Genomic DNA, 13,796 nt, shown 5'->3' with positions numbered 1-13,796 from the left:
TATAACATGTGCAACAATAACGAGCCATTCTATAGCGTGACATTTCAGCACTTAACAAACGGATAGCGACTCCTAAGTTGCACTTAAAGCTGGGCTACGTGCAATTGTGTTAAGTGCATTTTTGGGAAACGCACGTGAAACAATAACGAACGTTCGCAAAATGACTCGTAGAAAACGCTCTTAAGTGCTAAGATCAATCGTTATCGGGAAACGCAGCCCTGGACGTTTCTGTTTGTTTTTTGAAAATTTCATTTTCTGCATGTCCTTAAATCTGAAAATATGATTTATTTTATAGTGTGAGTTATCCAGTGTGATACAAAGCTACAAACATGTTCAGTTGGACAAAGTGAATAACTGAGGTGTAATGTTGTCAAGATACTGGAATTTCTAAATTCAATACCTTGCAAAATATTGATATTCAATAGACTACTATTTTTGACATAATAACAATTTTATCAAAAATAGTACAAAAAATAAAGATCTAAGTGCTAGAAATGTGGTTACTTCAAATTTCTTTAGAGGGAGATTTTTTTTCAGTTTTCCTCAAAATAAATTGATGTGTGCATTGTAGCACTTTAAATGCATCTAATGCCTGTTTCATTCATTCATTGAGCAGAAATTCCATATATGCCTCACAAAAGTAGTAGATCATTCCAGGAAATCCTTAATATGGTTGAAGGCATCCAGCTATTGCTGTAGTGAATGAAAATAAGATCTGAATAAACATAAAAAGGCTTTAACTGATTTACACGACTGCGATAATAAATGTATATACAGTTGAAGTCAGAATTATTAGCTCCCCTTTGAATTGTATTTTCTTTTTTTTAAATATTTCCCAAATTATGTTTAACAGAGCAAGGAAATCTCCACTGTATGTCTGATAATATTTTTTCTTTTGAAGAAATTCTTATTTGTTTTATTTCAGCTAGAATAAGAGCAGTTTAAAAAAAAAAACCTTTAGGGTCAAAATTATTAGCCCCTTTAAGCAAAATTTTTTTTTCTGATATTCTACAGAACAAACCATCGTTATACAATAACTTGCCTAATTACCCTAACCTTTAAAGCCTTTAAATGTGACTTTAAGCTGTATAGAAGTGTCTTAAAAAATGTCTAGTTAAATATTATTTACTGTAATCTTGGCAAAGATAAAATAAATCAGTTATTAGAAATTAGTTATTAATACTATTATGTTCAGAAATGTTTTGAAAGAATCTTCTCTTCGTTAAACAGAAATTAGGGAAAAAAATAAACAGGGGGGCTAATAATTCAACTGGGGCTAATCAGACTTCAACTGTATGTCTTCTTCCAGCCATCTCAGGTATTTCCATAAGAATAAAGTCGATTTATAATTTTGTGCTAGCTGATATAGCATGTTATAAAAGAAGCTATAAAATAATGTGCGAGATGCATGAACTCACTGTGATTTAACTATTACGGAAACAGATGTGACTGGCTATATCATATCAAGATAAATATGCCTAGATATCTATATCATATCTAGAAAGCTAGAACAATTTACGTTTTTCTGACTAATTCACATGTATGCATTGATATGATGAACATTTTATCCATTACAGTTATTTTATTTCACCAAAACTACACATATTTTATACTGTGGAAACAAATGTTAAGCTTCATCAGTAGTCAGAACTAATTAGTTTCGCGAAAGAGTTGTATTATTACCTCATCAGCTTCAGGTCTTCAAAATAATGAATAAATGAAGTGCAGTGGTGGAATTTTTTTAAACATCATGTGACAACATGCGTTAGGTGGAATGTGCGGGATGTACGCGGTAAATTTCAGTACTTAGATAACAAAATAAATGTTATACACCATATTTTTAGTTAAGTGCAGCATATTGCAAAAGATCAGGGGCTTTATATATATATATATATATATATATATATATATATATATATATATATATATATATATATATATATATATATATATATATATATATATATATTTACTGAAGATAATTTGCAGTTCTATGGCAGAAGGGCTTCACACTCGTATGAGTTCGCAGGCCGATCTGACTTACAGTACAACTCAGCAATTATACTCTTTACACAAGTCCAGAAAAGGTGGGATCCATGTGTAATACCACCAGTCCTACGCCACCCAACCCGCTCCGAGCTGGTATCAAGCCGACGACCTTCCGCATGGGAGTCGGTTGCTCTACCAAGGAGGCTAAAGACCGTGGCCTCTAGCGTCTGTCGCTAGAGCACCTTTTTTAGAGGTCAGAGGAGTGAGGTCTACCTGCACAACACTTACTAGCTGGCCTCAGTTACACTCACCCCCTAAACCTCACTTCCATTCGGTTCACGGCACCAATGTAACCCCGCCGGTCCTACACCACCCAACCTGCTCCGAGCTGGTATCGAAACGGCAACCTTCCGCATGGGAGTCGGTTGCTCTACCAAGGAGGCTAAAGACCACGGCCTCTAGCGTTTGTCGCTAGAGCACCTTTTTTTAGAGGTCAGACGAGTGAGGTCTACCTGCACAGCACCTTCTTGCTGGCCTCCATTACACAGGTAAACAGTTCGCATTGGTTTCAACAAAAATAGACAATTCTAAATGCGTGCATCAATGAAGCATTGTATCTAACTCCAGATATGGATGGCCTTAGTGCGTCAAGAAAGAATTGTATCTAATTCCAGATATGGATGGCGACATGGATCCTAGGGGTTAGGTCGACCCTAAGTTATTAAGAGTTGATTTCCGACCTGTAAAAAAGCTAAACTAGGAACACAATAGACACAAGAGACCATCTGTGTTAAATACTCAAGGATGTTTCTTGTACGTTCAGCTGTGTTATCAAACTGGTCCAAGACTGTATCGATCAACAGTCTGATACAATATCCTGACTACACACAGTGTCTAACTTTATACAAAAGGAATTACATTAAAATTAATTTTAATCAAAAACAGATCAATCAAACAGCTATAATAATGCAGACAATATCATGACACTAGAACAGGTGTGTTTCTTCTCCTTTGCATTGGCACTCCATTCAGAGGGACAGATGGAGAAAGAGAGAGATCTCCATGACCTATGACCTAGTTTGTGTGTGTCTCCTGCAAACAAAGTTAAAATAGACAGGCGAAAAGAGAAACAAGGACACTGAACATTCTTACAGCAAGCAGTGTTAACTTATTCATTAGTTAAATCAATTCAAAGTTAAATACTCATTCAGATAATCAATTAAATATATATAATCAAAGTGATGAGAAACAGGCTGTTTGAGAAAAAGGATAAACGTTGAATAAAGGTTGATGGATTTGAAGGTAGAACTCCGTCTCCTTCAATATATATGATTCCGCCTGGCTGGACTTATGAAATTAATTATCAAGAATAACAAATCATTATTAATCATTAATATTCTGAATTAACTTATTGTTAATTTGACCAAATAAATATAACCAGACCTCTCCCGCTCGTCCGAGCGGACTGTAATGATCTATTTCTTTAGAAAGGAAATTATTACTACTCCTTGTGAAGTAGATTAATCATTCATAAGTTTTGATTAACTTAATATCAGCTTGTAGCAAAGGAATCAATCGTTTCAGTGACTTTTTCTGTGAGCCAAACAATACAATCTATTTGATTATAATGGGATTTTTTTGATTAGTCTGACATTTAACGAACAAACGCACAAACATAACATCAAACATAGAACAAACGTATACTGAATATAGATAGGCTATATATATATATGGATCTATAGAATATATATCAAACGGAAAGAAACAGAAAAGTGAGGAAATAGAGTTTAGATAAAAGAATGGCAAATCTACCTCAGTTCCACACACTATTTAGGATCACCAATATTATAAAAACATCTTTTTCATAAGGAGCACAGCCTTAACGCATAACCAAATACCTGGAGTTTTATGATTTTTCTGTCTCTCTCTTTTTGTGAGTTTCTTCCGATGCGCTGGGGAGTCCTTAGTTGTCCTTTCTTGATACGTGGAGTTTGCAATGCAGATCGGAGGATACGTTATCGCAACTTTAAAATGGGTTTTACTTTGCCGTAAAACTAAGAAAACGTGAGCGCGGACGAGCTACGCGGCGCCTCTCAAAAAACAAAAACTGCTTTCGGATCTTCTGCTCAGAGTTGTGCATGCAGCTGGGTTTTAAACTTTGGTGGCATGTCACACCCCTTTTCTACTGACTGACCTGTCTGACTGTTTGAGCGGGAAATTTTCTTTGTCTCTGGGTGGCTAATATGAAAAATCCGAAATATGAAAATATGAAAAAAGGGTCCGCCCGAAAGCATGATAAGATACATTAGGCTCGTTTGAGATGACCAAAATCTGCGCAGAATTGATCACCAGTGATCACCGCAAGATGCATGCCGGTTAGAACTGTGTCTGCCTTGCCTTCGCCTCGCTCTGATGTCACGCTGACGTGTGCCAAAAAACTCTCGCGATCGCGAGGCGGGTACCTCAGATAGAGCAGTCGGCAGCAGTTGCTCTCAAAAGACTGCGTTACCAAAAGCATGATGGGAAATGACTGGCTGACGACACAGCTGAATGCTCATTGGATGAGACTGATACATTACACTTTATTATCTTGTTTAACTAAGGTTTATACCTGGATTTGTTGAATACCTTTTTTGTATTTTTGTTGATAATTAAAAAAAGTCATAAATAGCATTACATATGGTTATTTATTTAGATTTACACGCAAACAAAAACAAAACACATCTTTGTAAAACATAACGTGACCTATCCAATATAACTTAATGTTACTAATAAATCATTAGGATGTGTGTGTGCTGTATTTTATTTCTCTCTCAGTTTAAAGTGCTGCTTGTTGTCATTTTCACTTTTTGTATGTTTGTGTGAATTTTGTATTGTAATTTTTATGCAGCGTTATTCCATGAAAGTCAATCCAATACACACATATATTCAGACATACAAAGGTAATCAGACTGTTTTGTCATTATGCCTCATCTTTTTGTGGTTTCATATGAGAAGTGAAAAGGGTGTAGTAAACAAGACACACAAACACACACATATGTATATGTATGTGAAGTCAAAAGTCATGTTTAATAGACCAAGAACATTTTCACAGTTTTTTTCCACAGTCTAATAGTTTTTATTCTGGAGAAAGTCTTGGGCTATTTATTTTAGTCTGGCTGGAGTAAAAGCAGTTTATATAGACCTAATAAGCAGGTCAATATAATTAACCCCCTAAGAATTTCTTTATGTCAAAAAAACATTTGTCATGACCCGTCACTCAAAAGCATCTAGCTATGGCTACTTCATTTATAATGTAGCCAAATTAGGTTTCTTGAAAGTTTTCTTGCTGTATATGCTGTTTATTTTGTTATTCTTTTAACGTTTGTTGAATATGCAGAATTAGATTTTAAATACACCCTTTTAGTTAATGAGCTGTTCATTTTCTGTAATTCTGAACATCTTTTTGTAAAAACAGTGATATTTCTATTGCATCCACTCCCACATTAAAAAAACTATAGTAATGTACACTGTAGTGTTTTTGAACCATATTAGTTGCATAGAGTTGCTCTGGTATCACAACAACTATAAACATAACCCAATACTGAAAAAACATGTTAAAAAATGCTATAATATTTATTATAAATCACCATAGTATTTTTTCATGAGGTCATTCGTCTGCGATAAAACGCGAATGAGATCTCCACCACTGGTGATGTTTCCAGGTGGCTAAACAGCGAGATTCGGCAAGTGTCCGACTTCTAATGTAATTTTTGAGCCCTCCTCTAACTGCACACGCCTGCTCTCGTTTACAATGCAGTCAAGGCGAGGCGCACCTCAAACGAGCCTATTAACTCAAAGCATTAAATAATTTAAGCCAAGGTGATTATGATCATGCACTATGCATCATGTGTTGTAAAATGGCAGGAGAAACGTAGTGATACCAAACACGAAAGTTTTAAGAAATACATTACTGCGAGGGGCAGGAATGTATTTTGAAGTTTGGGCAACCATCTCTGGCTTACCTCTACATAAGTGAGGTGTCAAAGAGGCACAGACTTTGTGGCACCAGGAGTCATAAACCCATGCAGAGGAGACTCAGGCCACATTTACACTAGTGCGTTTTAGTTTTAAAACGCCGTTTTAGAATGAAAAAGATTAGTGTCCACACTAGCGTTTTACCCAGCGTTTCTGAACATCTCTCCGTCCACACTAAAACACTGAAAATGCACATCACGTGACCACACACACACACTCTGGCAAGCGCTGCAACCTATCTACCCAGATAAGAGCTGTGCTAGTCGCAGTGTTCATCAAGGATCTCCCGCTGAATCTAATCTCACTATATTTGCTAAAGATGGCGGCGCGTGCACAACGCGAGGCTCAGGGTCTCTCCAGTTTCTGCATTTTTGCAGTATTATTCCTGCTCATTTCGGGTCTGTTCGTGCAGAACAGTGGTACCTTTACATCGTACACCCGACAGGAGCTTTTGGATATTGGTTTGTGCATTCCGGACAGTTTTATTAGCAATCTTCAACTCATCCATGAGATCGCCAGAACACCCGGGGCATTATTAGCAATCTTCAACTCATCCATGAGATCGCCAGAACACCCGGGGCTGGGCGCCCTGCCCGGCCGGGCGGAAGTGCTCGCAGACCGCGCAGAGAACGTAAACAAAGACGGGGGAAGCGCGGCGGGCTAAGAGCTAAGCTAAAGCTAACACCACACCGGCTCTCTTTACCCAGCATTTTTCTCGCCAATGTACGGTCACTGGTGAACAAAATGGATGAGATTCGACTGTGCATCAATCACAGCAAAAGATTATGGAACTGTAACGTCAGGATTTTCACAGAAACATGGCTAAACAGCGGGATACCAGACAACGCTGTATCGCTAACGGAGCACCACACATTCCGAGCGGACAGAACGGCGGATGACTCCGGTAAGACCAGAGGCGGAGGATTATGCATTTATATTAACAAAGCTTGGTGCACAAACTCTGTCGTCGTTGGGAGACATTGCTCTGCTAACCTGGAATTCCTAATGGTTAAATGTAGACCTTTTTATCTGTCACGGGAGTTCACATCCACCATAATATCTGCTGCTTATATTCCTCCCGACGCTGATGCAAAGCTGGCTATGAACGAACTTCATGCAGCCATCAGCAAACAACAGACTGCTCACCCGGAAGCTGCTTTTATTGTTGCGGGGGATTTTAATCACTCAAACTTAAAGACAGTGCTCCCTAAATTCCATCAAAACATTCTCTGCCACACACGGGGAAACAAAACATTGGACCATGTTTACACAAACATAGCTGAAGCATACGCTGTGACCCCCCTCCCCCACCTGGGTCAGTCAGATCACCTTTCTTTGTTCCATACCCCCAAATACTCACCCCTCATCGACCGTGTGAAGCCATCAGTGAGGACCATCAAAGTGTGGCCAGCGGGGGCAGACTCCACACTCCAGGACAGGTTTCAACACACAGACTGGGGTATGCTTGCTTCCCAGGCCACACATTGCTCTCACACAGACATTGACAGTTACACTTCCTCTGTTCTGGAATATATCAACACCACCATAGACAGTGTTACAACCCAGAAACAAATCACCACATACCCGAATCAGAAGCCATGGATGAACAAGGAGGTGCGCCTCCTGCTGAAGGCACGCAACACTGCCTTCAGATCAGGAGATGCACAGGCCTACAGCACTTCCAGGGCTAATCTGAAGAGGGGCATCAAAAAGGCCAAGCACTGCTATAAGCTTAAGCTAGAGGAGCACTTTTCTAACTCTGATCCTCGGCGCATGTGGCAGGGCATCCAGACCATCACCAACTACAAACCCAGCCAGTCCACACCCACAGCCACTGACGTCTCCTTCCTGAACGAGCTAAATGACTTTTATGCCCGCTTTGATAGAGACAATAAAGAACCCTACACCAGGATCACTTCCTCCACCGACCACTCACCTATCACACTCACCTCCTCAGAAGTACACACGGCACTGAGTCGTATCTATGGGCGTAAGGCTGCTGGACCAGACGGTATTCCTGGGCGTGTCCTCAAAGTATGTGCAGAACAGCTCGCTGAGGTATTCACAGACATTTTCAACCTGTCGCTCAACCTAGCAGCTGTGCCAACATGCTTTAAAACCACCTCTATTGTGCCAGTGCCCAAACACTCCAGCCCAACATGCCTGAATGACTACCGCCCTGTAGCACTCACACCCATCATCATGAAGTGCTTCGAGCGGTTGGTCCTGGCACATCTAAAAGACTCTCTGCCACCCACACTGGACCCACATCAGTTGGCCTACCGTAGCAACAGGAGCACAGATGATGCAGTCTCTATAGCACTGCACTCTGTACTCACACACCTGGACAATAAAAACACTTATGCACGAATGCTGTTTGTGGACTTCATTCACAACTGCATTCAACACTGTCATACCCTCCAAGTTACTGATCAAACTAAGGAACTTGGATATTGACACATCACTCTGCAACTGGATTATGGACTTTCTGACTAACAGACCTCAGAATGTTAGATCAGGCCACATCTGCTCCACCACCGTCACACTCAACACTGGTGTACCACAGGGCTGTGTGCTGAGCCCCTTCCTCTACTCCCTTTTTACCGTTGACTGTAGGCCTGTTAATAGATCCAACACCATCATCAAATTTGCAGATGACACCACAGTGATTGGTCTAATCAGCAACAATGATGAGACGGCCTACAGGGAGGAGATACAGCATCTGGCCACTCGGTGCACCGACAATAATCTGCTCCTTAACACCAAAAAGACCAAGGAGCTCATTGTGGACTTCAGAAAGGGACGAACAGGTTCACATGATCCCATCCACATCAGTGGGATGGCCGTTGAGCCTGTCTCATCCTTTAAGTTCCTGGGGACCCACATCTCAAAGGACCTTTCCTGGACCACCAACACCTCCAGCCTGATCAAGAAGGCTCACCAGCGCCTATTCTTCTTAAGGCAACTGAAGAAGAACCAGCTTTCATCAGCCGTCCTGGTGAACTTTTACCGCTGCACAATAGAGAGCATCCTGAGAAACTGTGTCACAGTCTGGTATGGAAGCTGCTCTGTTGCTGAGCGTAAGGCACTGCAGCGGGTGGTGAAAACTGCCCAACGCATCACAGGGACCACACTGCCAGCCATAGAGGACATCCAGAAGAAACACTGTTTGCGCTGAGCACGCAGTATTCTGAAGGACACCTTTCACCCTGCTCACAGACAGTTTTCTCTCCTGCCCTCCGGCAGGCGCTTCAGGCTCCCAAGGACAAAAACCAGCAGACTGAGGAACAGCTTTTCCCCAGAGCTGTCTCCCTCCTGAACTCTGCCCCCCACTGACTCTTTTGCCTCCCACTGACTCTTTTGCCGCCCCCCCCCCCCCCCCAATACACCCCCCACTCTCCTCTTACTTAAACTCCTCGCAATAACTGCACTGTTTAACATTTGCACGTTTAAAATTTGCAAATTCACTGCACCACATTGAGCTGTTTACTTATTGAACTGTACATACCCACTGCATATGGGCATTTGTAATTATGTACACACCCACTATACATATACACTGTAATCATGCTTATTTATCTGCATACTACTGATTATTAATAGCAACCTGCACATATATTCATATATTGTAACATATACACTTGTAATCATGTTTATTTATCTGCACACTACTGATTATTAATAGCAACCTGCACATATATTCATATATTGTTACATATACACTTGTAATCATGTTTATCTATCCCTGTACATATATTCATATATTGTAACATATACACATGTAATCATGTTCATCTATCCCTGTACATATATTCATATATTGTAACATATACACTTGTAATCATGTTTATCTATCTGCACACTACTGATTATTAATAGCAACCTGCACATATATTCATATATTGTAAATCTGTTCATAGCTTATCCAACCTGTATATAATGTTCATAGTACATCCATCCCATCTGTAAATATCACCATAGTTTTCTATAACTGCACTTTATAACTTATTCCTGTATCCTGCACTTGCTGCTATTGCACTGCTGGTTAGACCTAAACTGCATTTCGTTGCATTGTACTTGTACATGTGTAATGACAATAAAGTTGAATCTAATCTAATCTAATCTATTGGCAATCTATATACACCCTATATATACCCTATGTCAAAAGTAGTTAAAACAGTATATGTATGCTTTTATAAAGTCCTTTTAGAGCCTTATATAGTGTAGAAATGCCTTGATGCTAGCTAATGTGTTTAGAGTGTCGAGTTTACTATCATTACGTACGTTTCTCCAGCTATTTTACAACACATGCATAATAACTTTTAATAACGTTTACATTTATTTAATGCTCATAGTTAAAATCAATCTGTGTGTTGAGGGAGGTTCCTCATTATGCATAGGAGCGGTCCAGAGACAAAGGAAATCTCCCGTTCAAACTTTGCCACGAAACCATTGGTCAGTCAGGAGAAGAAGGGGTGTGACCAGACCAACAGTTAAAACCTAAACTTCGCCCAACTAAACTCAGTTTAATGTTGTGATCGCATATCTTCTGACCTGCATTGCAAACTCCACCATTAAGAAAGGACATCAAAGGACTTACCAGCGCATCGGAAGAAACTCACAAAAAGAAAGAGACAGAAAAAAATCCTAAAACTCCAGGTAATTGGTTATGCGTTAAGCCTGTGCCTGTGTTTTATAATCTTGGTGATCCTTAATGGTGTGTGGAACTGAGGTAGATTTGCCACTCTTTTATCTAAACTCTATTTCCTCGCTTTTTTGTTTCTTTCCATTTGTTATATGTTCTATAAATCCATATATATATATATATATATATATATATAGCCTATCTATATTCAGTATACATTTGTTCTATGTTTTATTTTATGTTTGTGCGTTTATTCGTTATATTTCAGACTAGTCAATAAATCCCATTATAATCAAATGGATTGTATTGTTTGCCTCACAGAAAAAGTCACTGAAACAATTGATTCCTTTGCTACAAGCTGCTATTAAGTTAATCAAAACTTATGAATGATTAATCTACTTCACAAGTAGTTATAATTCCCTTTCTAAAGGTAACTTTAGAATAACTATCCGTTATAACTAGTTAGTAGACCATTAATAAACTGGTAGTTAAGAAGTTATAAATGACTTATTAAATAAAAGTTAAAGGTTTGTTAACTATTTATAACTGTGCCTTATAGATGGCTAATAGATAACTTACAAGCTGTTAGTTAACAAGTTGTAAATGACTTCTTAACTGTATTTTAATGATTTATAACTATACCTAATAAATTAGTAATAGATCATGAACAAGTGCTTAGTAAATAACTTAATAAGACTTGTTAAGTATCAGTTAATAGTGTATATATGTTATTGGGACGTTATTCTAAAGTTGCAGCCGTTTTTAATTTATTAACTGTTAGTAAATGAGGAATAGTTGCAATTTTAGAATAACGTCCCCATAACATTAGGGCTGTAACGATACACCAAACCCACGATTCGGTTCGTATCACGATTTTTAACCCACGATTCGATTCGTATCACGATTTTTTATTTTATTTTTTTCGTGTGGGGTGGGGAAAAAAAGATTTTTAAAACTATTTTTTATTAAATAACATTGGAAAAATCTTTATAAACTAAACATCAAAGAACAATATTAACTATGCAAATTATTAACAATATAAATAGCCATATATAAAATAAATAAATAGCCAAAGCTATATCACTTCTGTTTTCTTTGTAACAAAATACTGTTGAAAAACCAAACTAAACTCCATTGTTTAGATGGTTCAAGCATGTTGAAAATTATTTTTCAATCAAGTTCTCTTGCATAGAAAAAGTAAATTAAATAGCTAGGGATGCTCATTTCGTTAATTTTGCTAACCGACAACCGCCACTCATTAATCGGTTATTAACGGTTAACTGGTCAGATTACTATTAATTTTATATTAAACAAATTGACGTGTCTATTTTGTGTATGACACATTAAATATTGCATTTTAAAATACTGATTTATTTTTAAGTAGGCTATTAATAGCGGAACAGAACAACTGAGCATCTTCACGCACCTGCTGTGTTTAGCACAGAAGAGCAGAATAATCTAAATAAAATGAATAAAATAAATAGGACTGCCCTAAATTATTTTCACTTAAATAATTAATTTATTTTACAAAACGAAAATACTGACTGATTCTTTTTAATAACCGGCATAGGCTTTTTTTCCAATCATATGTTTATTTCTTTCGTCAAATAAAAATTGCAGACTTCCTCAAATTGCTTGCTCCACGGAAAATATGCATTTATTTAATGCCCCGCTGCTATTATTATAATCACAAAACCTTTTACATTTTAATAGAAATCCTTATTTTAAAGATTATGTCCTGATATAGCCTGGTTTCCTCTCTCCCTCGCGGTTCAAGTGCGCGCACTGCATGATGAAAAGACAACAACACGCGCGCATATGTAGACTTTGTAAACAGTTTGTTTAAATATGATATTGCATTAATCTGCGTACATGCTTTAAGCTGTAAAATAAAAAGTAAAGCCTATTTGTTGCGTTTATTACGCAGATCCAGGTCAACATAAGTGCTGGTTTAGTATCAACAGGTCTGTATCAAACAGCAATATTCTTTTTCCATTTTGCTTCTTTAGCAAATGTGTCTGTAGGCACGGGTTATACGTTATCATCCCGCAAATTAAGTATGCCTTGCAGTTAAACAAGGGGCCGAATACAAGGCGCACCTCACTGCCTTAATGTTGACAAGGAAAAAAGAAGAGAAGAGGCGCGGTCCTCTTATAAACGACTGAATCAGCTGGGTATCGATTGTGCAAAAGTGTTGCTGTCTGTGTTGTTACAATTGTAATATTTAATACTATTGTGATATTCAAGATTTGTATATTCATACAGCTCTGGATAACTTAAAACAACGATTAGACCTTCAGAGCGGTGTTAATGCGTCCTGAAGTAAAGCGAAACGGCTATAAACTCCAGCAAGATAGAGTGATTATATGCAGAGCCATATACCTTTAGCTCTAAATAAAGTAGGCTATAACTATAGAAAATGTGTTTATTTTAACTGAAAGCTTCGTCGTGTTTTCTGACCTCACGCACCTGTCAGTCAGCACTCTCAAAGGTTCAAACAGAAAGCGCACAGCACGGTTACAGAAAAGTTTGGCTGTTACCTGACATCTGGTGAACGCCCAACCCTCTCTGCGCAGCCACATTAACAGTGTGAGCATCATCGTATATGCGCTGAAAATCCGGCCGCTTTGACAGCATTGGCAATGTTTCTGGCGTTGTCGGTTGTCAAGCGGGGTTAAGTTGGTTTTGTTTTTGATATTCTTGACACATTCAGACGGCCCCTTACTAAGAGCTCCGTGCGAGCTCTCCCGGCTAAATATTGCGAGGGCTTAAACGGAGCAGTGCTTTTTGCAGGCACGCGTGACGTTATTGGAAAGGTATCACGAGGTGGGTGTGTCGCGATTCTTCCTTATCACACCCCGACACAGGATCGTAGATCTGAGTGTCGCGATTTCGATTTTATATCGTGTAACGTTACAGCCCTACATAACATACGTAAGCTAATAACAAACACTTAACTAATATATTTACTCACACTTTACAGATCAGTTGTTGACCATATAATAACACCAGTGAAACTTTGTAGAACTTTAAGAAATTTTTTAAAATTTATTTTGTTTTCATCTTTAGCACTTCATGGGTTTGTATTCTTGTATACTCCTGTACTGCCATGTGATGGTTCAGTATGTGTGTTTCTATACATTAA

The sequence above is a fragment of the Danio rerio genome, chromosome 5 (genome assembly GCF_049306965.1).
Source record: "Danio rerio strain Tuebingen ecotype United States chromosome 5, GRCz12tu, whole genome shotgun sequence".
Lineage (NCBI taxonomy): Eukaryota > Metazoa > Chordata > Actinopteri > Cypriniformes > Danionidae > Danio > Danio rerio.
This window is presented reverse-complemented; position numbering follows the sequence as displayed.